Source organism: Sphaerodactylus townsendi, linkage group LG10 (genome assembly GCF_021028975.2).
Source record: "Sphaerodactylus townsendi isolate TG3544 linkage group LG10, MPM_Stown_v2.3, whole genome shotgun sequence".
Taxonomy (NCBI): Eukaryota; Metazoa; Chordata; class Lepidosauria; order Squamata; family Sphaerodactylidae; genus Sphaerodactylus; species Sphaerodactylus townsendi.
The window spans coordinates 86,900,423-86,927,690 of record NC_059434.1 but is presented as its reverse complement, the minus strand read 5'-3'; the positions used below and the strand labels follow the sequence as shown (position 1 = coordinate 86,927,690).

General features: G+C 73.3%; 1 protein-coding gene across 1 annotated transcript in view; it reads right to left on the bottom strand.

Annotated features, from left to right (window-relative positions):
• Positions 1–2,959, bottom strand: part of LG10H20orf27 (linkage group 10 C20orf27 homolog) — a 71,844-nt gene extending 68,885 nt beyond the window's left edge. Inside the window, exon 1 of the mRNA XM_048508997.1 lies at positions 2,846–2,959. The gene's annotated coding sequence lies outside the window, so the exon portion shown is untranslated. The remainder of the gene's footprint in view (positions 1–2,845) is intronic.
• Between the last annotated feature and the right edge of the window lie 24,309 nt (positions 2,960–27,268).

Sequence of the window (27,268 nt, the reverse complement as noted above, 5' to 3'; positions counted from 1 at the left end):
GCAGATGTGGGGAGAGGGGAGGATGCAAAAGTTTTAAGTAAATATCTGCATTATGGAGGTTTCACACAGCCCAGTCCTTATACGGAAGGAGTCTCTCTGTCAAGCCCGCAACTCACTGCAAGGCTTCCAAGCAGAGCAATTCAGGGCCGCTCGTCATCCCACGCAAGCGATGGTTAGATACGCAGGCCTGCAGCACCGGGTAAAACACCTAGATGACCCGAAGCAACCCCTGGGCCTGCCAACAGCAACGCCAGAGCATCGCTTGCTTTGAACTTTCCTACGCAAGAACCTCTGGCAGAGAATGTGAAGCAGAAGGCGATTCCACAGCGGCTGTGGACTGTGAATACAACAATTGATATCCAAGAAATCCCCCCCCCCTTTTTTCCCATCCAGTCATTCAAGACTCTTGAGAGCGAAGACAGGAGATAAAAATTCAAAACAGAATGGAACACAGATCCACAAGAGAACTGATCCCAGCTAAACAGGGAGTCGGGCATTTGGGGTTACAGAGACTGACATTTGGAGAGGGGGGGAGTTACAAGAAAGGAGCCCACCCTTCTCTCCTTTCTCCCTTCCCGTGCACGTTTCCAGGAGTCCTTGAAAGTAAAATTACCCATGCAATCCTCTCTTAGGTACCAACTGTTTTTAACGCTTGCATTCGGAACTATCCAACTCCGCCGCTAACAAGGTCGCCGCATCTCAAAAAGGATATTGAGAAGATAGAAAAAGTGCAGAGAAGGGCAACAAGGATGATTGAGGGACTGGGGCACCTTCCCTATGAGGAGAGGCTGCAGCGTTTGGGACTCTTTAGTTTGGAGAGGAGGCGTCTGAGGGGGGATATGATTGAAGTCTATCAAATTATGCATGGGGTAGAAAATGTTGACAGAGAGACATTTTTCTCTCTTTCTCACAACACTAGAACCAGGGGGCATTCACTGAAAATGCTGGGGGAAGAATTAGGACTAATAAAAGGAAACACTTCTTCACGCAACGTGTGATTGGTGTTTGGAATATGTTGCCACAGGAGGTGGTGATGGCCACTCACCCGGATAGCTTTAAAGGGGGCTTGGACAGATTGATGGAGAAGAAGTCGATCTATGGCTACCAATCTTGATCCTCTTTGATCTGAGATTGCAAATGCCTTAGCAGACCAGGTGCTTGAGAGCAACAGCCACAGAAGGCCATTGCTTTCACATCCTGCATGTGAGCTCCCAAAGGCACCTGGTGGGCCACTGCGAGGAGCAGTGTACTGGACTAGATGGACTCTGGTCTGATCCAGCAGGCTTGTTCTTATGTTCTTATGACAAAGAGTCTGCAGGCACAAGATAGGGAAGGGAGCCAGGAATCTGGACAGGACGGAAGATGGACACGTGGAGGTATGGTTCCGCACACCCCGAGGACACACACTTCTGCAGACGGCATCTCCAAAGGCAGCCTTGGAGCAACTGATGAAATTAAGCCCACCAGAGGGAGCAACTGAGCATCAGAGGACAGATGTTGCGTACAGCTCCTAGCACACTGTTGGAATTAGTGCAGGAACGCCAAGAGAGGCTATGTAGGGTTGGAGGATGCACAAGGGAGACAGAATAGGAAGTTGAAGGGGCCAAAGGTCATCCCACGCCCATGGAAACCCTACTAAGTCCTCCTGTTCACTCTGTTCCTGCATGGCAGGGGGTTGGACTTGATGGTCCTTCGGAGTCTCTTCCATGATTCCAGGCACCTGCTGTCACTGGGATGGGGAGCAGCCTCCACAAATTGAAGATTTGGGGGACAGAAGGTGCAGCAGACGCAGGCAGGGGTCAGGGGGCATCTCCCCACTAAGAAAATACTTTCTTAAGCAAGCTCAAGGAATGCAGGGCACACAGAAGCACAACAAGGGCACAATTTGCTCCATCCCCCAGCAGGGCAATGGGGCAGGGGGAAGAGAGCAGAGGGCTCCTGCACATGGCAAGTGCAACAGAGGAAAGGGCTGGGGTGGAGAGCAGTGGCAGAGGTCAGGGGGTCCCCCCCGAACAAAATGCCAGTGGCCCACCTCCCCAGAAGCCAGAGGCTGGCAGAAGAGGGCAGCTCGTCTGCGGAGGAACCTCTGCAGAAGAACCAGCAGGCCGGCTGAAAGACGCACCTGGCTCCCCCTCCCCTTTTCAACAGCCCACCCAGGAGCAGGTTGGCCTGCCCCACCGACCCTTCCCACTGACAGGTGGGCCGGCAGCTCTGCATGCAGAAGGTCCCAGGTTCGATGCACGGCATCTCCCGTTGTTGTTTTTGTAAGGGGAAGGGTCCACAAAGAAACAGGGCGAGGGGAAAGAGCACCCCCCCCCCCCGAGATGGGCCTGCAGAGGAGGGGGCTTCACGAGGTCCTGCAGGCCGTTGATCCCTGCCCTTTGCCAATGAGAGGCGGGGGGCTGGCTCAGTGGAGCTGCAGGGGTCTCTCCCCCTCCCCTCCCCCTTTGATAGGAGCAGGTGCTCCTAGGTCAGGGGTAGGGCACCTGCGGCTCTCCAGATGTTCAGGAACTACAATTCCCATCAGCCCCTACCAGCATGGCCAATTGGCCATGCTGAAAGGGGCTGATGGGAATTGTAGTTCCTGAACATCTGGAGAGCCGCAGGTGCCCTACCCCGGTCCTAGGTGCTCCTATCAAAGGGGGAGGGGAGAGACCCGAAGACCCCCCCCCCCCATTAAAGCCGCTGAACGAGCCCCCCGCCTCTTATTTGCAAGGGGCGGGGCGTGCAAAGGCTGCCCTGCTCTCGGCTGAGCCCAGCGGCCTCCTCGGGGCAGAGACCCTTCCCGGGGCGCTGCAGAGCGAAGCCCGCCCAGCCCCGGCCCGGGAGGCGCAAGAAGACTCACGGCCGCTTCCGGAGACCCCCTCGCGCCGCCGGCCTCTCTCGCCTTTCCCTCCGTAACTCTGGAGCACAGCAGAGCCCTAGGCGGGAAGCCCCGCCCCTTCGCTACTATTGGTCCTTGCCTCACAGAGTCCCGGCTGCCCCGCCTCCTCCGCAGCACTCCATTGGCCGCCAACCGGCCGGGGGCGGAGAAGAAGGCGCGGCCTCCTGGATTGGCATAACGGGAAGAAAGGTCTCAGCGGCGGTTTCGAACGGGGGCGTGGCCGAAGCCCGGCGGATGAGCCAATCAGGAGCGCGGAAGGGCCAAGGTGTTGCCACGCGCGGCAGGCGCGGGGGCGGAAGTTGTGGCTGGCCTGGCAGGTTTCTGAAAATGCAGGAAAGATTCCCGCCCCCGCCCAACAAACACCCTGTGAGGTGGGTGGGGCTGAGAGAGCTCCGAAGAACTGTGACTAGCCCAAGGTCACCCAGCAGGTATGCAAGAGTGTGGAAACCCATCTGGTTCCCCAGATAAGCCTCCACAGCTCAAGTGGCACAGCAGGGAACCAAACCCAGTTCTCCAGATTAGAGTGCACCTGCTCTTAACCACTGCTGCTTTATCTCTGTATTTGTATGTTAACAGTCCCTGAATTGAGACAGGTATGTACGATTGCGCATTGGAATGCACTTCCAACAGCCCAGATGAATGGCTGCTATTTACAAAATCCTTCAAACATTCTGTGACTTATCTGTACAGGTGTTTTTTGATCGTCCTAAAAATGTTTTTGACAAAATGGATAGTTAAATTTGCCCCTCTCCCATATATTGTGAAATAAAGTCTGTTTTTAAATGGTCTGAATCAAAACTGTTGTAGATGTGGCAAAACTCTGTTTTGCAATGGGTGTATCACCTGTGGGTTGTTAAACTAAAAACAACAACTATGGACTTGGTTTTCTGATTTCAAAAATTATTATCTCCTACCTCTCGGAGAGCAAAAAATTAAGAGGCGTGCTAAGGAAGCATGCCCTCACCTGGATGGCCCAGGCTGGCCAGATCTCAGGAGCTAAGCAGGGTCACGCCTAGATAATACTTGGATGGGAGATCACCAAGGAAATCCAGGATTGCTGTGCAGAGGCAGGCAACAGCAAATCGCCAATAAATGCCTCTTGCCTTGAAAACTTCGCAAAGGGTTGCCACGAATAAGCTTTGTCTTGAGGGCACTATCCACCTGCCCTACCATGGTAGCAACGTATGATGCAATTTGTAGCTTAGCTGCAGGCCCCAAGAAAAAGCAAATCTGATGGGAAAGGTGAAGTCCCTCCCAAGCTCAAAGAGAAGAGTTGTTTATGTGTGAAGCCAAATTAATTTAGATATTTATTCACTGCATTCATACCCACTTTTGTAAAACAAATTGATTTACAGCGTTTTAAGAACATAAGAACATAAGAACTAGCCTGCTGGATCAGACCAGAGTCCATCTAGTCCAGCACTCTGCTACTCGCAGTGGCCCACCAGGTGCCTTTGGGAGCTCACGTGCAGGAGGTGAAAGCAATGGCCTTCTGCTGCTGCTCCTGCTCCTGAGCACCTGGTCTGCTAAGGCATTTGCAATCTGAGATCAAGGCAGATCAAGATTGGTAGCCACAGATAGACTTCTCCTCCATAAATCTGTCCAAGCCCCTTTTAAAGCTATCCAGGTCAGTGGCCATCACCACCTCCTGTGGCAGCATATTCCAAACACCAATCACACGCTGCGTGAATAAGTGTTTCCTTTTATTAGTCCTAATTCTTCCCCCCAGCATTTTCAGTGTTTCCCCCCTGGTTCTAGTATTGTGAGAAAGAGAGAAAAATTTCTCTCTGTCAACATTTTCTACCCCATGCATAATTTTATTGACTTCAATTATATCCCCCCTCAGACGTCTCCTCTCCAAATTAAAGAGTCCCAAACGTTGCAGCCTCTCCTCATAAGGAAGGTGCTCCAATCCTCTCCTCATAAGGAAGGTGCTCCAAAGTTTTCCCCTTTGCTACTTTATCCTCCCAACGACCCTGCAAGGTAGGTTTAGGCTGAGAGTCTGTGACTAAAGTCCCTTTCTTCCGCAGGCTCCTTCTCCAAATCCCTAGGAGTTTCTCCACCAGGATCCAGCAGTCCTGCAACCTCCTTGGGTTCTGCTCTGGTCAGCAGGATGGCTTGCTGCAAACAGTGCGACTCCACTCGGCCCCTCCCGTGCTGCTGGCAACTCTGCCTTCCCTGCCAGTCACAAAGCAAGTCACTTCTGCTCTCTTCTGTCTGTTGCCACCCCATTCCCTCTGGGAAAAATAATTTGCCTTCTGGCTTCAGCAAGAGGTTCTCTGGTTTCCTGCTGCCGCCGTGCCTGAGTGATCTCACCAGGACCTCTCCTGCGCTAATGGAAGGGGTCGATGCCGGCTGGCAGCCCAGAGGGGGGGTCTTCTTTCCTCCCCAGCCTTGGCCTTTTGCTCCTCTCTGGTGCTCCTAGGGACCAGAAAGCGGAGAAGAGGCCCAAGGGCAGATGTTGCCAGACTCCCTCTCCAAGCTCTCCAGGACAGAAAACAAGAAGCAACTGTGAGGGGAGCAAATGGAAGCCAGCGTTTGGTTTGCCTTCGCTCTCCCCACCCCCGGGATTCTTCTTGCATATTTAAGAACGCAATAACGAGGGTCAGGCATGCAAAACTTCCAACACACATAATACATAAATTCAAAGAATCCACAACACGTAAACCAAGCAGACGGCAGTGGTAGGAACATAAGAACATAAGAACAAGCCAGCTGGATCAGACCAGAGTCCATCTAGTCCAGCTCTCTGCTACTCGCAGTGGCCCACCAGGTGCCTTTGGGAGCTCACATGCAGGATGTGAAAGCAATGGCCTTCTGCGGCTGTTGCTCCTGAGCACCTGGTCTGCTAAGGCATTTGCAATCTCAGATCAAGGAGGATCAAGATTGGTAGCCAGAGATCGACTTCTCCTCCATAATTTCAATGAATGCCCCCTGGTTCTAATATTGTGAGAAAGAGAGAAAAATGTCTCTCTGTCAACATTTTCTACCCCATGCATAATTTTGTAGACTTCAATCCTATCCCCCCTCAGACGTTTCCTCTCCAAACTAAAGAGTCCCAAACGCTGCAGCCTCTCCTCATAGGGAAGGTGCTCCAGTCCCTCAATCATCCTCGTTGCCCTTCTCTGCACAAACACAAACAAGCAGAGTCAGCGAAGAAAGAATAAAACATAATATTTTAAAGGCTGTTTTTTTCTACCCAAGCAGTCACCTTTGTATGAGAAAAAGGTTGGAGCTGGAATAAGCATAGTTCAGAAGGCGTTCGAATAATTGGCTGCTGTGAGTTTTCCAGGCTCTCCGGCCGCGGTCTGGTAGTTTTAGCTCCTAGCATTTCACCCATATCTATGGTTGGCATCATCAGAGGCAGGGCATGGTGAGATGTCCTTCTCTTTGTGGCACAGTGTGGTCTAATAATCTTTGGGGCGGATCAGTTCCTATTTCATTGATATTTACTTATGTATTGAAACTTTCGTATCCTGCCTTTCCTTCTAGTTCAACACAATAATAATTCAAGACATTCTCGGTTAAAAGCTAAAATAAAATAGCAGACCCCCCCCCCCATATCTCCCCTGAGCCTCCTAAAAAGGCTCCTGCTATTCAAACATCTGGGCAAAAAGGCAGGCCGGCCAGCGTTTTGTAGTGGTTCAGAGCAGGTGGATTCTAATCTGGAGAACCGGGTTTGATTCCCCATTCCTCCACCTGAGTGGCAGAGGCTTATCTGGTGAACCAGGTTTGTTTCTGCACTCCTATATTCCTGCTGGGTGATCTTGGGCGGGCTAGTCACAGTTCTCTCTGAACTCTCTCAGCCCCACCTACCTCACCAGGTGTCTGTTGTGGGGAGAGGAAGGGAAAGGAGCTTGTAGGCCTAAAGGACCCCAGGGTAGCTTGCTCAATTGTTTGATCGCTCTCAGTAAAAATTGTCTTCTAGGCAAGGGTACCAGCTGTGGATCCATTTGGATCTGTCGCGCTGCCAGAAGCGCTTTCCTCTGGTGCAAGAAGCCGGAAGGATCTGTGGGTTGCGACTCCTCTTCTGAGGTTTTTCAGGGTTCCTTGCAGAGACGGAGAAGGCGGGTCAGGATTTGCTCTTTCGCAAATGACAGCTGTTCCTTCTCCTCTTGGCCACGGGTGGGTGGCTTTTCCTGCCTGGCGAACAAGGCTAGGGATTAGAATCTGCACTGCATGTTTGAGAACCCTGCGGGGGTGGGGGCTAGGGTCAGTTGGTTTGACTCAGTCACTGTAAAGCATGTCGGCCATTACAAAGGGTCGTTACTTATCCATCCCTCTCCAGGATCGGGTTTGTCCACACTGTAAAAATCAAGTGGAGACTCTTGCTCACATTATTCTTGACTGTCCGAGATATGTGGGCATTAGGAATTTCTCTTCCGGGCTGGCCCTAGACAAATCTGAAAGTGACTCTGAGTGTTCTGTTGTGGAGCTTCTGTTAAACAACACAGATGTCATGCTCTTGGGAAAAGTAGCCAAATTTCTTTTACAAGCGACAGAACTTTCTAAGTAATGTATACTGCTATATGCAGTCTTCCTGTCTACGTTTGTATTTCAAAAATGTCTGGCAACGCTCTAGAACAGTGGTGGCGAACCTTTGGCACTCCAGATGTTATGGACTACAATTCCCATCAGCCCCTGCCAGCATGGCCAATTGGTCCATGACATCTGGAGTGCCAAAGGTTCGCCACCACGGCTCTAGAACCTATTTTTAAATGAAGGTTGTTGTTGTAAAGCATGCCTAGTTCTTTAAGAATACATGCTTTTTATTAAAATAAAATAAATATTATTCACATGTTTCTGTTGTGGGTGTTGAATGTGGCATATGCAATTTTGAGGGTTTCGCCTGTCCCAACTTTTGGGTCTGGCTATGGGTCGTTACCACCCACTCCAGTTGCTTTGGGGTAAAAATGGCAGGGTGTGGAGCTCCCGATGATCTGGGACATGGGGCAATCGGGAGAGTGCATCTGCCAGAAAATGGTTCTTCCGCAGGAAGAAGTGGAAGGCAAAGTCAAAGTTGGAGGGAAAAAATCCACCCACCGCAATAGTTTAGCACGTGAAACTCGATATCTGAGAAAATCCAGTTTATCCCAGTGAAATTCATATTTGGACAATCTGACATATATTCGGTTAGACATGAACAGTTTTAACACGCGGAGCCCCACTCAGTCCAAATGGCATGACTAGATATTCAAATTGACCGCAGTGCGTGTTGAATGTGGTCATCCATTCTTGCCCTTCCATGATTCTGATGCAGTAATATGCTTCCCTTAGGTCCAGTTTAGTAAAAATCTGCCCCTGGGCTAGACTCCCTAGTAAATCCTTAGTCAGGGGTAGGGAGTCTGTTTCCACAGCATTGAGGCCACAGTAATTGGTACACAGTCTCATTGACCTGTCCTTTTTTCGGAACAATACCGGGGCTGCCAAGGGCGAGTAGGCCAGGCAAATGAACCCCCTTGCCACGATTTTGTCCAGAAATTCCCTAAGAGCTTCCGATTGCCTGGGGCTCATTGCATACAATCTGCCTTTTGGAAGTTTCACCCTGGGAATCGGCTCTATTTTACGGTCTGTCTTACAATGGGGTGGCAGGGTGTCGCAGTGGCTGCTCTCCCCGGGGCTTGGTATTCCGGGGGAATCGTTGGTTGGTCCACGGCCAATGCTGCTAGAGCAGGGGTCTGCAACCTGTGGCTCTCCAGATGTTCATGGACTACAATTCCCATCAGCCCCTGCCACCATGGCCAATTGGGAATTGTAGTCCGTTAACATCTGGAGAGCCACAGGTTGCAGACCCCTGCACTAGAGCCTCAACCAGTTTCGTTGGTTTGTTGTCTCGAGCCCCACGACCCCCTGGTGGAACCAGGTATGAGAGACACAGGGAAATTGTAGTCCACGAACATCTGTAGAGCCCCAATTGGACACCCCTGCTCTAGACTGATCCAGCATTGAGCAGCCAGTTGGACTACTAGATGGCCTGTATAGCCCCTTCCAGCTCTACAATCTGGTCCCTGAATGCTTTAAACAAATGAGAAGAAAGAGGAGAAAAATCTTTACTCAAAGCAAATCCTAAACACATCCTTTTTCTAGAGAGACTAAGCAATACCCCCAGCAATCCAAAATCATACAACACGAGCACTGCCATAATTGCAAAGTTATCGATTACAAACAACTAATCATCAAGACAATCCAAATGGGAAGGCCCAGTCATTCGGGGCAGCCCATTCGTGCTCATCAAAATCAATCAGCAGCAGCCCTGTCCTCAATCCACCTGGCAACTGGGGCACGTGGCAACGGTCCTGTCAATGCACCAACGTGGACCTAAGGCTTACAAAGGTGTGCCAGCATGACCTGAAAAACCGACACAGAGATCAGCTGGGATGAGTGTGATGTAGGCCTAATGCAGTGGTGGCGAACCTTTGGCACTCCAGATGTTATGGACTACAATTCCCATCAGCCTTTGCCAGCATGGCCAATCGGCCATGCTGGCAGGGGCTGATGGGAATTGTAGTCCATAACATATGGAGTGCCAAAGGTTTGCCACCACGGGCCTAACGCTTCTTCCCCGCTGAGCTCGCAACTTCCCATTTGAGAGGGTGGCCATGTTTCTTTACCACATTAGGAAACCCACTTCAGTGGGTGGCAAGTCACGAGGCGGGTTGGCTCGCTCCCAAATTTCATTTGCTCGGGACTTGCAACACCTTGAAAATGCTAGCGGGTTAATTTTGCTGTGTAAAATGGACGCGTGGTGCCAGCCTACAGGTCCTTGGGTGTGGTTAAGAACGGTGTTTCTTCTGGAAGCTGGCTGGAGGGGTGGGGAAAGTACAAACCTATGGCTTACAAATCTCTCATGCGACAGCGGCACATTTAGAGGCACTGAGGGTACATTGCTTGTAGAAAGTCCTGAGCTCTAAACAGCAGTTCCTGAGCATGTGGTGCTGCCACAAACTGTTCTTGTGTCAAGTTTGACAACCAGATACTGCAGTCCGCATGAAGGGATACCAGCAGGCCCAGTGGAGAGCGAATCCCACAGAGTCCGGGGAAAGGTATGCATTTGGTAGGTGCGGGATTTGTAAGTCTGTCACATCAAGTACTGGATCTTCCACTGAGGCTGAGATCACAGGCACTGAGGGCAGCAAGTGGGCACAGATGTACCCACGGAAGTACCCAACTGGGGTAGCCACTGGGCACCTAGGCTGAAAGAAGCTCCCTGTGGCTCCACCTGCTCCCTGTGGCTCCACCTGCCGCCACCTTCCTGGCTGCTCTAAAGCCTCCAGGGGAAGCCAGGGGAAGTGGGCTGTCCACAACATGGGCATGCTGGCTGCAGGCTGGGGCTGGTTGCGTTGACAAACCCAGAGCAGACAGCCAATAATGGCCCCATCTGGGGCTCCCAAACTCAGCCACTGGGGGAGTGAAGGAGGGACAGCTCACAAGAAGCCCTCCTCTCTGGCGCACTCCATAAAGGCCAGTGGAACTGAGGCTGAAGGGCCCAGGAAGGGAGCAGAGGTGCTCTCAACCCATCTAGCAAGGGTGGAAATCTTGCCCATTGGGGGAGCTGCCCCTCTCGATTGTGACGAGTCTGGCCGTGTGGGATACATTGAAGGAAAAGGAGCAGATGTGACCAGATGTGGCATCTGCCTGCACCCTCTGACCCGGGGCTTCTACTCGACCACAGTGCGTCTTGCAGAAACCCCAGGACACAACCTTCCCAGGACGTGGCATAGATTGGTTCTTTATCCAGCTTTCCCCGAGGACCGGGTCTCTTTGGCGCCTCCTGAGTCATTCTGGAGAGGCGCTCCTTCCGGAGCGGGACCGGCCAGTCTTTGCTGGGAGCTTGAAGGCAGCTGCTGGATTGGAAAGAAGAGCGGCACTCTTGGGCGAGAGGGGAGGCTAAAATCATCTGGAGGGGTCTAGCTGGGTCGGCTCCTGAGCCGGCTCGCTCATTTCCGCTTCTGCTCCATTTGCTGCATTTTCCGAGAGAGGTTATCTATGCGAACGTTCTTCAGGTGCACGAGGTGCTCCAGCCTCCGGATCTTCAGCTGCAGGATCTGGACCCAAAGAAGACACAGAAGAATTCATTGCTCAGCAGTCCCAGCAGCTCCGGACGGAGCGGGGAGGAGGCCAGACTCCCGCTGCCACCAACATGCCCTCCGTGCCTAGCGAACGCTGCCACCAACATAGCAAACGCTGCCACCAACATGCCCTCTGTGTCTAGCAAACACTTGGGTGATCCGCTGCGTCTTAACCGACTGCCTCAGACTCTCAGGCTCATTCCGCACACACAGAATAATGCACTTTCAAACTGCTTTCAGTCCTCTTTGAAGCTGTGCGGAATGGCAAAATCCACTTGCAAACAGTTGTGAAAGTGGTTTGAAAACGCATTATTTTGCATGTGCGGAAGGGGCCTCAGACATGCTTGCAGGGCTGAGGGTGGGGAAAAGCACTGGAGATATTAAAGCTGTTGCTATTTCCTGACCGTCAGGGCTATTCGGCAGTGGAATGCACTACCTTGGAGTGTGGTGGAGTCTCCTTCTTTGGAGGTTTTTCAAGAGAAGCTGGATGGCCATCTGTCAGGAGTGCTTTGATTGTGTGTTCCTGCACTGTAGGGGGTTGGACTTGATGGCCCCTTGGGGTCTCTTCCAACTCTGATTCCATGACCTTGTAGATGCTTGACCCCTGGAACTGCCCATCAATTGAGGAAGTAGGACGTACAGGGCATAATTCTGACTAGGGAGGCTGGCGAGGTGGGGAACCATGCGATCCCCAGGGGGAGAAAGGGAAACATGCGGTCCTTACCTGAACTGTCTCCTGGCATGCCAAAAGGGCTTGCTCGCGTTCAGCTAACTGGAAGCGCAAGGTGGAATCTGCTGGCATGGTCTGTCCTTTGGTCCCCCTGGGGGTGAGAAACATTTTGACCGTCAGGGGACACCCCCTGCATGTGTTCCTCTAAACCAGGGGAAGGGTACCTGCGGCTCGAGAGCCGCATGCGGCTCTTCTGCCCTTGCACTGTGGCTCCACGAGCCGAGCCGCCGGCCCCATCCTTGCCCGCCCGTGCACCAACTGCCCACAGTCGGCTGGGCCGCGCCGCGGGCTTCCCCTCTTGCCCGCCCTGTTGGAGCGGGGCGGGCGCTTTCCCGGCGGCCAGCGAGGCCAAGCCGCTGGCTTCATCCTTGCCCGCCCTGCAGGCAGCAGGGCGGGCGCTTCCACGCGCTTCTCAGAATGAGCAGAGTAAAAGGTTAAAAAAAACCCTATATATATAGTGTTATCTTTATTTTAAATGTCAAAAATTATTTGCGGCTCGAAGTGTTTTCTTTTCCCATGGAAAACGGGTCCAAATGGCTCTTTGAGTGTTAAAGGTTCCCTACCCTGCTCTAAACAACCAGCTTCCCCAGAAAGCGAATCGAGCCACTTTGCTTGGTTGGACAAAGAGTCCGGATCCGGTAGAATTCAAGCAGATTTTTGGGGGGGTGGGGGGAGAGATCACGAGGAGGGCATGAAGACAACGGCCTCTTTTCCTACTGTTTGTTCCCAACTTCTAGGGCTCAGTCCAATTCCAACTGCTGAACTACTCTTATTTGTAAAAAACACATTCCTAACAGCCAGCCAGTACGTTTTTGCACGTAATTTAAACCCATTATCGCACGTCCTTCTGCTACCAACAGGAACGGCTCCCTGCCTTCCTCTAAGCGGCAGCCCTTTAAAACCTGAGGCAAAATAGCCTTTCTGTTTTCTCTCCATCATCTGTCTGAGTGTCTCCATTTTCACTCGACAGTGCGCCTGTTGCTTCTTTTGTCTGATGTTTAATCCTCACGTTATCTGAAGAAGCTTTTCTCGTTGTACTTGGCCAGCATCACCCCACTGTGAGCCAGCATGATGTAGTGGTCAATTGGCACCACAATTCAATATTGTGAGGATATTGGAGGGGCTGGCCGCGGTTCTATTGCCCCCCACTGAAACCGGAACTAAGCTGCCTTTTCCATCCTGGTAGGGCCCTGATCCCATCCTGAGCCCTGCCTCTCCTCCCTTCTCCTTTGGCCTTTAGACCGGGCGCCTGTGTGTGTGTTTTTACACAACCTTGTTGTTTAATCTGTATTTATTGTTTTAATTGCTGCTGAATTTTAATGAGTTAGATTTTATGTTATATTGATTTACTGTTCTGGAAACAGTCATGTTGTGAGCCGCCTCGAGCCCTTCGGGGATGAGGCGGCCTATAAATTTAATAAATAAATAAATAAATATTGGATATTGTATTGTCGAAGGCTTTCACGGCCGGAATCACTGGGGTGCTGTGAGGTTTCCGGACTGTATGGCCGTGTTCTAGCAGCATTCTCTCCTGACGTTTTGCCTGCATCTGTGGCTGGCATCTTCAGAGGATCTCCTCTGAAGATGCCAGCACCCCCCCCCCCCCCCACCCCTCCCCCCCCCCACCCCCCCCCCCCCCCACCCCCCCCCCCCCCCACCCCCCCCCCCCCCCACCCCCCCCCCCCCCCACCCCCCCCCCCCCCCACCCCCCCCCCCCCCCACCCCCCCCCCCCCCCACCCCCCCCCCCCCCCACCCCCCCCCCCCCCCACCCCCCCCCCCCCCCACCCCCCCCCCCCCCCACCCCCCCCCCCCCCCACCCCCCCCCCCCCCCACCCCCCCCCCCCCCCACCCCCCCCCCCCCCCACCCCCCCCCCCCCCCACCCCCCCCCCCCCCCACCCCCCCCCCCCCCCACCCCCCCCCCCCCCCACCCCCCCCCCCCCCCACCCCCCCCCCCCCCCACCCCCCCCCCCCCCCACCCCCCCCCCCCCCCACCCCCCCCCCCCCCCACCCCCCCCCCCCCCCACCCCCCCCCCCCCCCACCCCCCCCCCCCCCCACCCCCCCCCCCCCCCACCCCCCCCCCCCCCCACCCCCCCCCCCCCCCACCCCCCCCCCCCCCCACCCCCCCCCCCCCCCACCCCCCCCCCCCCCCACCCCCCCCCCCCCCCACCCCCCCCCCCCCCCACCCCCCCCCCCCCCCACCCCCCCCCCCCCCCACCCCCCCCCCCCCCCACCCCCCCCCCCCCCCACCCCCCCCCCCCCCCACCCCCCCCCCCCCCCACCCCCCCCCCCCCCCACCCCCCCCCCCCCCCACCCCCCCCCCCCCCCACCCCCCCCCCCCCCCACCCCCCCCCCCCCCCACCCCCCCCCCCCCCCACCCCCCCCCCCCCCCACCCCCCCCCCCCCCCACCCCCCCCCCCCCCCACCCCCCCCCCCCCCCACCCCCCCCCCCCCCCACCCCCCCCCCCCCCCACCCCCCCCCCCCCCCACCCCCCCCCCCCCCCACCCCCCCCCCCCCCCACCCCCCCCCCCCCCCACCCCCCCCCCCCCCCACCCCCCCCCCCCCCCACCCCCCCCCCCCCCCACCCCCCCCCCCCCCCACCCCCCCCCCCCCCCACCCCCCCCCCCCCCCACCCCCCCCCCCCCCCACCCCCCCCCCCCCCCACCCCCCCCCCCCCCCACCCCCCCCCCCCCCCACCCCCCCCCCCCCCCACCCCCCCCCCCCCCCACCCCCCCCCCCCCCCACCCCCCCCCCCCCCCACCCCCCCCCCCCCCCACCCCCCCCCCCCCCCACCCCCCCCCCCCCCCACCCCCCCCCCCCCCCACCCCCCCCCCCCCCCACCCCCCCCCCCCCCCACCCCCCCCCCCCCCCACCCCCCCCCCCCCCCACCCCCCCCCCCCCCCACCCCCCCCCCCCCCCACCCCCCCCCCCCCCCACCCCCCCCCCCCCCCACCCCCCCCCCCCCCCACCCCCCCCCCCCCCCACCCCCCCCCCCCCCCACCCCCCCCCCCCCCCACCCCCCCCCCCCCCCACCCCCCCCCCCCCCCACCCCCCCCCCCCCCCACCCCCCCCCCCCCCCACCCCCCCCCCCCCCCACCCCCCCCCCCCCCCACCCCCCCCCCCCCCCACCCCCCCCCCCCCCCACCCCCCCCCCCCCCCACCCCCCCCCCCCCCCACCCCCCCCCCCCCCCACCCCCCCCCCCCCCCACCCCCCCCCCCCCCCACCCCCCCCCCCCCCCACCCCCCCCCCCCCCCACCCCCCCCCCCCCCCACCCCCCCCCCCCCCCACCCCCCCCCCCCCCCACCCCCCCCCCCCCCCACCCCCCCCCCCCCCCACCCCCCCCCCCCCCCACCCCCCCCCCCCCCCACCCCCCCCCCCCCCCACCCCCCCCCCCCCCCACCCCCCCCCCCCCCCACCCCCCCCCCCCCCCACCCCCCCCCCCCCCCACCCCCCCCCCCCCCCACCCCCCCCCCCCCCCACCCCCCCCCCCCCCCACCCCCCCCCCCCCCCACCCCCCCCCCCCCCCACCCCCCCCCCCCCCCACCCCCCCCCCCCCCCACCCCCCCCCCCCCCCACCCCCCCCCCCCCCCACCCCCCCCCCCCCCCACCCCCCCCCCCCCCCACCCCCCCCCCCCCCCACCCCCCCCCCCCCCCACCCCCCCCCCCCCCCACCCCCCCCCCCCCCCACCCCCCCCCCCCCCCACCCCCCCCCCCCCCCACCCCCCCCCCCCCCCACCCCCCCCCCCCCCCACCCCCCCCCCCCCCCACCCCCCCCCCCCCCCACCCCCCCCCCCCCCCACCCCCCCCCCCCCCCACCCCCCCCCCCCCCCACCCCCCCCCCCCCCCACCCCCCCCCCCCCCCACCCCCCCCCCCCCCCACCCCCCCCCCCCCCCACCCCCCCCCCCCCCCACCCCCCCCCCCCCCCACCCCCCCCCCCCCCCACCCCCCCCCCCCCCCACCCCCCCCCCCCCCCACCCCCCCCCCCCCCCACCCCCCCCCCCCCCCACCCCCCCCCCCCCCCACCCCCCCCCCCCCCCACCCCCCCCCCCCCCCACCCCCCCCCCCCCCCACCCCCCCCCCCCCCCACCCCCCCCCCCCCCCACCCCCCCCCCCCCCCACCCCCCCCCCCCCCCACCCCCCCCCCCCCCCACCCCCCCCCCCCCCCACCCCCCCCCCCCCCCACCCCCCCCCCCCCCCACCCCCCCCCCCCCCCACCCCCCCCCCCCCCCACCCCCCCCCCCCCCCACCCCCCCCCCCCCCCACCCCCCCCCCCCCCCACCCCCCCCCCCCCCCACCCCCCCCCCCCCCCACCCCCCCCCCCCCCCACCCCCCCCCCCCCCCACCCCCCCCCCCCCCCACCCCCCCCCCCCCCCACCCCCCCCCCCCCCCACCCCCCCCCCCCCCCACCCCCCCCCCCCCCCACCCCCCCCCCCCCCCACCCCCCCCCCCCCCCACCCCCCCCCCCCCCCACCCCCCCCCCCCCCCACCCCCCCCCCCCCCCACCCCCCCCCCCCCCCACCCCCCCCCCCCCCCACCCCCCCCCCCCCCCACCCCCCCCCCCCCCCACCCCCCCCCCCCCCCACCCCCCCCCCCCCCCACCCCCCCCCCCCCCCACCCCCCCCCCCCCCCACCCCCCCCCCCCCCCACCCCCCCCCCCCCCCACCCCCCCCCCCCCCCACCCCCCCCCCCCCCCACCCCCCCCCCCCCCCACCCCCCCCCCCCCCCACCCCCCCCCCCCCCCACCCCCCCCCCCCCCCACCCCCCCCCCCCCCCACCCCCCCCCCCCCCCACCCCCCCCCCCCCCCACCCCCCCCCCCCCCCACCCCCCCCCCCCCCCACCCCCCCCCCCCCCCACCCCCCCCCCCCCCCACCCCCCCCCCCCCCCACCCCCCCCCCCCCCCACCCCCCCCCCCCCCCACCCCCCCCCCCCCCCACCCCCCCCCCCCCCCACCCCCCCCCCCCCCCACCCCCCCCCCCCCCCACCCCCCCCCCCCCCCACCCCCCCCCCCCCCCACCCCCCCCCCCCCCCACCCCCCCCCCCCCCCACCCCCCCCCCCCCCCACCCCCCCCCCCCCCCACCCCCCCCCCCCCCCACCCCCCCCCCCCCCCACCCCCCCCCCCCCCCACCCCCCCCCCCCCCCACCCCCCCCCCCCCCCACCCCCCCCCCCCCCCACCCCCCCCCCCCCCCACCCCCCCCCCCCCCCACCCCCCCCCCCCCCCACCCCCCCCCCCCCCCACCCCCCCCCCCCCCCACCCCCCCCCCCCCCCACCCCCCCCCCCCCCCACCCCCCCCCCCCCCCACCCCCCCCCCCCCCCACCCCCCCCCCCCCCCACCCCCCCCCCCCCCCACCCCCCCCCCCCCCCACCCCCCCCCCCCCCCACCCCCCCCCCCCCCCACCCCCCCCCCCCCCCACCCCCCCCCCCCCCCACCCCCCCCCCCCCCCACCCCCCCCCCCCCCCACCCCCCCCCCCCCCCACCCCCCCCCCCCCCCACCCCCCCCCCCCCCCACCCCCCCCCCCCCCCACCCCCCCCCCCCCCCACCCCCCCCCCCCCCCACCCCCCCCCCCCCCCACCCCCCCCCCCCCCCACCCCCCCCCCCCCCCACCCCCCCCCCCCCCCACCCCCCCCCCCCCCCACCCCCCCCCCCCCCCACCCCCCCCCCCCCCCACCCCCCCCCCCCCCCACCCCCCCCCCCCCCCACCCCCCCCCCCCCCCACCCCCCCCCCCCCCCACCCCCCCCCCCCCCCACCCCCCCCCCCCCCCACCCCCCCCCCCCCCCACCCCCCCCCCCCCCCACCCCCCCCCCCCCCCACCCCCCCCCCCCCCCACCCCCCCCCCCCCCCACCCCCCCCCCCCCCCACCCCCCCCCCCCCCCACCCCCCCCCCCCCCCACCCCCCCCCCCCCCCACCCCCCCCCCCCCCCACCCCCCCCCCCCCCCACCCCCCCCCCCCCCCACCCCCCCCCCCCCCCACCCCCCCCCCCCCCCACCCCCCCCCCCCCCCACCCCCCCCCCCCCCCACCCCCCCCCCCCCCCACCCCCCCCCCCCCCCACCCCCCCCCCCCCCCACCCCCCCCCCCCCCCACCCCCCCCCCCCCCCACCCCCCCCCCCCCCCACCCCCCCCCCCCCCCACCCCCCCCCCCCCCCACCCCCCCCCCCCCCCACCCCCCCCCCCCCCCACCCCCCCCCCCCCCCACCCCCCCCCCCCCCCACCCCCCCCCCCCCCCACCCCCCCCCCCCCCCACCCCCCCCCCCCCCCACCCCCCCCCCCCCCCACCCCCCCCCCCCCCCACCCCCCCCCCCCCCCACCCCCCCCCCCCCCCACCCCCCCCCCCCCCCACCCCCCCCCCCCCCCACCCCCCCCCCCCCCCACCCCCCCCCCCCCCCACCCCCCCCCCCCCCCACCCCCCCCCCCCCCCACCCCCCCCCCCCCCCACCCCCCCCCCCCCCCACCCCCCCCCCCCCCCACCCCCCCCCCCCCCCACCCCCCCCCCCCCCCACCCCCCCCCCCCCCCACCCCCCCCCCCCCCCACCCCCCCCCCCCCCCACCCCCCCCCCCCCCCACCCCCCCCCCCCCCCACCCCCCCCCCCCCCCACCCCCCCCCCCCCCCACCCCCCCCCCCCCCCACCCCCCCCCCCCCCCACCCCCCCCCCCCCCCACCCCCCCCCCCCCCCACCCCCCCCCCCCCCCACCCCCCCCCCCCCCCACCCCCCCCCCCCCCCACCCCCCCCCCCCCCCACCCCCCCCCCCCCCCACCCCCCCCCCCCCCCACCCCCCCCCCCCCCCACCCCCCCCCCCCCCCACCCCCCCCCCCCCCCACCCCCCCCCCCCCCCACCCCCCCCCCCCCCCACCCCCCCCCCCCCCCACCCCCCCCCCCCCCCACCCCCCCCCCCCCCCACCCCCCCCCCCCCCCACCCCCCCCCCCCCCCACCCCCCCCCCCCCCCACCCCCCCCCCCCCCCACCCCCCCCCCCCCCCACCCCCCCCCCCCCCCACCCCCCCCCCCCCCCACCCCCCCCCCCCCCCACCCCCCCCCCCCCCCACCCCCCCCCCCCCCCACCCCCCCCCCCCCCCACCCCCCCCCCCCCCCACCCCCCCCCCCCCCCACCCCCCCCCCCCCCCACCCCCCCCCCCCCCCACCCCCCCCCCCCCCCACCCCCCCCCCCCCCCACCCCCCCCCCCCCCCACCCCCCCCCCCCCCCACCCCCCCCCCCCCCCACCCCCCCCCCCCCCCACCCCCCCCCCCCCCCACCCCCCCCCCCCCCCACCCCCCCCCCCCCCCACCCCCCCCCCCCCCCACCCCCCCCCCCCCCCACCCCCCCCCCCCCCCACCCCCCCCCCCCCCCACCCCCCCCCCCCCCCACCCCCCCCCCCCCCCACCCCCCCCCCCCCCCACCCCCCCCCCCCCCCACCCCCCCCCCCCCCCACCCCCCCCCCCCCCCACCCCCCCCCCCCCCCACCCCCCCCCCCCCCCACCCCCCCCCCCCCCCACCCCCCCCCCCCCCCACCCCCCCCCCCCCCCACCCCCCCCCCCCCCCACCCCCCCCCCCCCCCACCCCCCCCCCCCCCCACCCCCCCCCCCCCCCACCCCCCCCCCCCCCCACCCCCCCCCCCCCCCACCCCCCCCCCCCCCCACCCCCCCCCCCCCCCACCCCCCCCCCCCCCCACCCCCCCCCCCCCCCACCCCCCCCCCCCCCCACCCCCCCCCCCCCCCACCCCCCCCCCCCCCCACCCCCCCCCCCCCCCACCCCCCCCCCCCCCCACCCCCCCCCCCCCCCACCCCCCCCCCCCCCCACCCCCCCCCCCCCCCACCCCCCCCCCCCCCCACCCCCCCCCCCCCCCACCCCCCCCCCCCCCCACCCCCCCCCCCCCCCACCCCCCCCCCCCCCCACCCCCCCCCCCCCCCACCCCCCCCCCCCCCCACCCCCCCCCCCCCCCACCCCCCCCCCCCCCCACCCCCCCCCCCCCCCACCCCCCCCCCCCCCCACCCCCCCCCCCCCCCACCCCCCCCCCCCCCCACCCCCCCCCCCCCCCACCCCCCCCCCCCCCCACCCCCCCCCCCCCCCACCCCCCCCCCCCCCCACCCCCCCCCCCCCCCACCCCCCCCCCCCCCCACCCCCCCCCCCCCCCACCCCCCCCCCCCCCCACCCCCCCCCCCCCCCACCCCCCCCCCCCCCCACCCCCCCCCCCCCCCACCCCCCCCCCCCCCCACCCCCCCCCCCCCCCACCCCCCCCCCCCCCCACCCCCCCCCCCCCCCACCCCCCCCCCCCCCCACCCCCCCCCCCCCCCACCCCCCCCCCCCCCCACCCCCCCCCCCCCCCACCCCCCCCCCCCCCCACCCCCCCCCCCCCCCACCCCCCCCCCCCCCCACCCCCCCCCCCCCCCACCCCCCCCCCCCCCCACCCCCCCCCCCCCCCACCCCCCCCCCCCCCCACCCCCCCCCCCCCCCACCCCCCCCCCCCCCCACCCCCCCCCCCCCCCACCCCCCCCCCCCCCCACCCCCCCCCCCCCCCACCCCCCCCCCCCCCCACCCCCCCCCCCCCCCACCCCCCCCCCCCCCCACCCCCCCCCCCCCCCACCCCCCCCCCCCCCCACCCCCCCCCCCCCCCACCCCCCCCCCCCCCCACCCCCCCCCCCCCCCACCCCCCCCCCCCCCCACCCCCCCCCCCCCCCACCCCCCCCCCCCCCCACCCCCCCCCCCCCCCACCCCCCCCCCCCCCCACCCCCCCCCCCCCCCACCCCCCCCCCCCCCCACCCCCCCCCCCCCCCACCCCCCCCCCCCCCCACCCCCCCCCCCCCCCACCCCCCCCCCCCCCCACCCCCCCCCCCCCCCACCCCCCCCCCCCCCCACCCCCCCCCCCCCCCACCCCCCCCCCCCCCCACCCCCCCCCCCCCCCACCCCCCCCCCCCCCCACCCCCCCCCCCCCCCACCCCCCCCCCCCCCCACCCCCCCCCCCCCCCACCCCCCCCCCCCCCCACCCCCCCCCCCCCCCACCCCCCCCCCCCCCCACCCCCCCCCCCCCCCACCCCCCCCCCCCCCCACCCCCCCCCCCCCCCACCCCCCCCCCCCCCCACCCCCCCCCCCCCCCACCCCCCCCCCCCCCCACCCCCCCCCCCCCCCACCCCCCCCCCCCCCCACCCCCCCCCCCCCCCACCCCCCCCCCCCCCCACCCCCCCCCCCCCCCACCCCCCCCCCCCCCCACCCCCCCCCCCCCCCACCCCCCCCCCCCCCCACCCCCCCCCCCCCCCACCCCCCCCCCCCCCCACCCCCCCCCCCCCCCACCCCCCCCCCCCCCCACCCCCCCCCCCCCCCACCCCCCCCCCCCCCCACCCCCCCCCCCCCCCACCCCCCCCCCCCCCCACCCCCCCCCCCCCCCACCCCCCCCCCCCCCCACCCCCCCCCCCCCCCACCCCCCCCCCCCCCCACCCCCCCCCCCCCCCACCCCCCCCCCCCCCCACCCCCCCCCCCCCCCACCCCCCCCCCCCCCCACCCCCCCCCCCCCCCACCCCCCCCCCCCCCCACCCCCCCCCCCCCCCACCCCCCCCCCCCCCCACCCCCCCCCCCCCCCACCCCCCCCCCCCCCCACCCCCCCCCCCCCCCACCCCCCCCCCCCCCCACCCCCCCCCCCCCCCACCCCCCCCCCCCCCCACCCCCCCCCCCCCCCACCCCCCCCCCCCCCCACCCCCCCCCCCCCCCACCCCCCCCCCCCCCCACCCCCCCCCCCCCCCACCCCCCCCCCCCCCCACCCCCCCCCCCCCCCACCCCCCCCCCCCCCCACCCCCCCCCCCCCCCACCCCCCCCCCCCCCCACCCCCCCCCCCCCCCACCCCCCCCCCCCCCCACCCCCCCCCCCCCCCACCCCCCCCCCCCCCCACCCCCCCCCCCCCCCACCCCCCCCCCCCCCCACCCCCCCCCCCCCCCACCCCCCCCCCCCCCCACCCCCCCCCCCCCCCACCCCCCCCCCCCCCCACCCCCCCCCCCCCCCACCCCCCCCCCCCCCCACCCCCCCCCCCCCCCACCCCCCCCCCCCCCCACCCCCCCCCCCCCCCACCCCCCCCCCCCCCCACCCCCCCCCCCCCCCACCCCCCCCCCCCCCCACCCCCCCCCCCCCCCACCCCCCCCCCCCCCCACCCCCCCCCCCCCCCACCCCCCCCCCCCCCCACCCCCCCCCCCCCCCACCCCCCCCCCCCCCCACCCCCCCCCCCCCCCACCCCCCCCCCCCCCCACCCCCCCCCCCCCCCACCCCCCCCCCCCCCCACCCCCCCCCCCCCCCACCCCCCCCCCCCCCCACCCCCCCCCCCCCCCACCCCCCCCCCCCCCCACCCCCCCCCCCCCCCACCCCCCCCCCCCCCCACCCCCCCCCCCCCCCACCCCCCCCCCCCCCCACCCCCCCCCCCCCCCACCCCCCCCCCCCCCCACCCCCCCCCCCCCCCACCCCCCCCCCCCCCCACCCCCCCCCCCCCCCACCCCCCCCCCCCCCCACCCCCCCCCCCCCCCACCCCCCCCCCCCCCCACCCCCCCCCCCCCCCACCCCCCCCCCCCCCCACCCCCCCCCCCCCCCACCCCCCCCCCCCCCCACCCCCCCCCCCCCCCACCCCCCCCCCCCCCCACCCCCCCCCCCCCCCACCCCCCCCCCCCCCCACCCCCCCCCCCCCCCACCCCCCCCCCCCCCCACCCCCCCCCCCCCCCACCCCCCCCCCCCCCCACCCCCCCCCCCCCCCACCCCCCCCCCCCCCCACCCCCCCCCCCCCCCACCCCCCCCCCCCCCCACCCCCCCCCCCCCCCACCCCCCCCCCCCCCCACCCCCCCCCCCCCCCACCCCCCCCCCCCCCCACCCCCCCCCCCCCCCACCCCCCCCCCCCCCCACCCCCCCCCCCCCCCACCCCCCCCCCCCCCCACCCCCCCCCCCCCCCACCCCCCCCCCCCCCCACCCCCCCCCCCCCCCACCCCCCCCCCCCCCCACCCCCCCCCCCCCCCACCCCCCCCCCCCCCCACCCCCCCCCCCCCCCACCCCCCCCCCCCCCCACCCCCCCCCCCCCCCACCCCCCCCCCCCCCCACCCCCCCCCCCCCCCACCCCCCCCCCCCCCCACCCCCCCCCCCCCCCACCCCCCCCCCCCCCCACCCCCCCCCCCCCCCACCCCCCCCCCCCCCCACCCCCCCCCCCCCCCACCCCCCCCCCCCCCCACCCCCCCCCCCCCCCACCCCCCCCCCCCCCCACCCCCCCCCCCCCCCACCCCCCCCCCCCCCCACCCCCCCCCCCCCCCACCCCCCCCCCCCCCCACCCCCCCCCCCCCCCACCCCCCCCCCCCCCCACCCCCCCCCCCCCCCACCCCCCCCCCCCCCCACCCCCCCCCCCCCCCACCCCCCCCCCCCCCCACCCCCCCCCCCCCCCACCCCCCCCCCCCCCCACCCCCCCCCCCCCCCACCCCCCCCCCCCCCCACCCCCCCCCCCCCCCACCCCCCCCCCCCCCCACCCCCCCCCCCCCCCACCCCCCCCCCCCCCCACCCCCCCCCCCCCCCACCCCCCCCCCCCCCCACCCCCCCCCCCCCCCACCCCCCCCCCCCCCCACCCCCCCCCCCCCCCACCCCCCCCCCCCCCCACCCCCCCCCCCCCCCACCCCCCCCCCCCCCCACCCCCCCCCCCCCCCACCCCCCCCCCCCCCCACCCCCCCCCCCCCCCACCCCCCCCCCCCCCCACCCCCCCCCCCCCCCACCCCCCCCCCCCCCCACCCCCCCCCCCCCCCACCCCCCCCCCCCCCCACCCCCCCCCCCCCCCACCCCCCCCCCCCCCCACCCCCCCCCCCCCCCACCCCCCCCCCCCCCCACCCCCCCCCCCCCCCACCCCCCCCCCCCCCCACCCCCCCCCCCCCCCACCCCCCCCCCCCCCCACCCCCCCCCCCCCCCACCCCCCCCCCCCCCCACCCCCCCCCCCCCCCACCCCCCCCCCCCCCCACCCCCCCCCCCCCCCACCCCCCCCCCCCCCCACCCCCCCCCCCCCCCACCCCCCCCCCCCCCCACCCCCCCCCCCCCCCACCCCCCCCCCCCCCCACCCCCCCCCCCCCCCACCCCCCCCCCCCCCCACCCCCCCCCCCCCCCACCCCCCCCCCCCCCCACCCCCCCCCCCCCCCACCCCCCCCCCCCCCCACCCCCCCCCCCCCCCACCCCCCCCCCCCCCCACCCCCCCCCCCCCCCACCCCCCCCCCCCCCCACCCCCCCCCCCCCCCACCCCCCCCCCCCCCCACCCCCCCCCCCCCCCACCCCCCCCCCCCCCCACCCCCCCCCCCCCCCACCCCCCCCCCCCCCCACCCCCCCCCCCCCCCACCCCCCCCCCCCCCCACCCCCCCCCCCCCCCACCCCCCCCCCCCCCCACCCCCCCCCCCCCCCACCCCCCCCCCCCCCCACCCCCCCCCCCCCCCACCCCCCCCCCCCCCCACCCCCCCCCCCCCCCACCCCCCCCCCCCCCCACCCCCCCCCCCCCCCACCCCCCCCCCCCCCCACCCCCCCCCCCCCCCACCCCCCCCCCCCCCCACCCCCCCCCCCCCCCACCCCCCCCCCCCCCCACCCCCCCCCCCCCCCACCCCCCCCCCCCCCCACCCCCCCCCCCCCCCACCCCCCCCCCCCCCCACCCCCCCCCCCCCCCACCCCCCCCCCCCCCCACCCCCCCCCCCCCCCACCCCCCCCCCCCCCCACCCCCCCCCCCCCCCACCCCCCCCCCCCCCCACCCCCCCCCCCCCCCACCCCCCCCCCCCCCCACCCCCCCCCCCCCCCACCCCCCCCCCCCCCCACCCCCCCCCCCCCCCACCCCCCCCCCCCCCCACCCCCCCCCCCCCCCACCCCCCCCCCCCCCCACCCCCCCCCCCCCCCACCCCCCCCCCCCCCCACCCCCCCCCCCCCCCACCCCCCCCCCCCCCCACCCCCCCCCCCCCCCACCCCCCCCCCCCCCCACCCCCCCCCCCCCCCACCCCCCCCCCCCCCCACCCCCCCCCCCCCCCACCCCCCCCCCCCCCCACCCCCCCCCCCCCCCACCCCCCCCCCCCCCCACCCCCCCCCCCCCCCACCCCCCCCCCCCCCCACCCCCCCCCCCCCCCACCCCCCCCCCCCCCCACCCCCCCCCCCCCCCACCCCCCCCCCCCCCCACCCCCCCCCCCCCCCACCCCCCCCCCCCCCCACCCCCCCCCCCCCCCACCCCCCCCCCCCCCCACCCCCCCCCCCCCCCACCCCCCCCCCCCCCCACCCCCCCCCCCCCCCACCCCCCCCCCCCCCCACCCCCCCCCCCCCCCACCCCCCCCCCCCCCCACCCCCCCCCCCCCCCACCCCCCCCCCCCCCCACCCCCCCCCCCCCCCACCCCCCCCCCCCCCCACCCCCCCCCCCCCCCACCCCCCCCCCCCCCCACCCCCCCCCCCCCCCACCCCCCCCCCCCCCCACCCCCCCCCCCCCCCACCCCCCCCCCCCCCCACCCCCCCCCCCCCCCACCCCCCCCCCCCCCCACCCCCCCCCCCCCCCACCCCCCCCCCCCCCCACCCCCCCCCCCCCCCACCCCCCCCCCCCCCCACCCCCCCCCCCCCCCACCCCCCCCCCCCCCCACCCCCCCCCCCCCCCACCCCCCCCCCCCCCCACCCCCCCCCCCCCCCACCCCCCCCCCCCCCCACCCCCCCCCCCCCCCACCCCCCCCCCCCCCCACCCCCCCCCCCCCCCACCCCCCCCCCCCCCCACCCCCCCCCCCCCCCACCCCCCCCCCCCCCCACCCCCCCCCCCCCCCACCCCCCCCCCCCCCCACCCCCCCCCCCCCCCACCCCCCCCCCCCCCCACCCCCCCCCCCCCCCACCCCCCCCCCCCCCCACCCCCCCCCCCCCCCACCCCCCCCCCCCCCCACCCCCCCCCCCCCCCACCCCCCCCCCCCCCCACCCCCCCCCCCCCCCACCCCCCCCCCCCCCCACCCCCCCCCCCCCCCACCCCCCCCCCCCCCCACCCCCCCCCCCCCCCACCCCCCCCCCCCCCCACCCCCCCCCCCCCCCACCCCCCCCCCCCCCCACCCCCCCCCCCCCCCACCCCCCCCCCCCCCCACCCCCCCCCCCCCCCACCCCCCCCCCCCCCCACCCCCCCCCCCCCCCACCCCCCCCCCCCCCCACCCCCCCCCCCCCCCACCCCCCCCCCCCCCCACCCCCCCCCCCCCCCACCCCCCCCCCCCCCCACCCCCCCCCCCCCCCACCCCCCCCCCCCCCCACCCCCCCCCCCCCCCACCCCCCCCCCCCCCCACCCCCCCCCCCCCCCACCCCCCCCCCCCCCCACCCCCCCCCCCCCCCACCCCCCCCCCCCCCCACCCCCCCCCCCCCCCACCCCCCCCCCCCCCCACCCCCCCCCCCCCCCACCCCCCCCCCCCCCCACCCCCCCCCCCCCCCACCCCCCCCCCCCCCCACCCCCCCCCCCCCCCACCCCCCCCCCCCCCCACCCCCCCCCCCCCCCACCCCCCCCCCCCCCCACCCCCCCCCCCCCCCACCCCCCCCCCCCCCCACCCCCCCCCCCCCCCACCCCCCCCCCCCCCCACCCCCCCCCCCCCCCACCCCCCCCCCCCCCCACCCCCCCCCCCCCCCACCCCCCCCCCCCCCCACCCCCCCCCCCCCCCACCCCCCCCCCCCCCCACCCCCCCCCCCCCCCACCCCCCCCCCCCCCCACCCCCCCCCCCCCCCACCCCCCCCCCCCCCCACCCCCCCCCCCCCCCACCCCCCCCCCCCCCCACCCCCCCCCCCCCCCACCCCCCCCCCCCCCCACCCCCCCCCCCCCCCACCCCCCCCCCCCCCCACCCCCCCCCCCCCCCACCCCCCCCCCCCCCCACCCCCCCCCCCCCCCACCCCCCCCCCCCCCCACCCCCCCCCCCCCCCACCCCCCCCCCCCCCCACCCCCCCCCCCCCCCACCCCCCCCCCCCCCCACCCCCCCCCCCCCCCACCCCCCCCCCCCCCCACCCCCCCCCCCCCCCACCCCCCCCCCCCCCCACCCCCCCCCCCCCCCACCCCCCCCCCCCCCCACCCCCCCCCCCCCCCACCCCCCCCCCCCCCCACCCCCCCCCCCCCCCACCCCCCCCCCCCCCCACCCCCCCCCCCCCCCACCCCCCCCCCCCCCCACCCCCCCCCCCCCCCACCCCCCCCCCCCCCCACCCCCCCCCCCCCCCACCCCCCCCCCCCCCCACCCCCCCCCCCCCCCACCCCCCCCCCCCCCCACCCCCCCCCCCCCCCACCCCCCCCCCCCCCCACCCCCCCCCCCCCCCACCCCCCCCCCCCCCCACCCCCCCCCCCCCCCACCCCCCCCCCCCCCCACCCCCCCCCCCCCCCACCCCCCCCCCCCCCCACCCCCCCCCCCCCCCACCCCCCCCCCCCCCCACCCCCCCCCCCCCCCACCCCCCCCCCCCCCCACCCCCCCCCCCCCCCACCCCCCCCCCCCCCCACCCCCCCCCCCCCCCACCCCCCCCCCCCCCCACCCCCCCCCCCCCCCACCCCCCCCCCCCCCCACCCCCCCCCCCCCCCACCCCCCCCCCCCCCCACCCCCCCCCCCCCCCACCCCCCCCCCCCCCCACCCCCCCC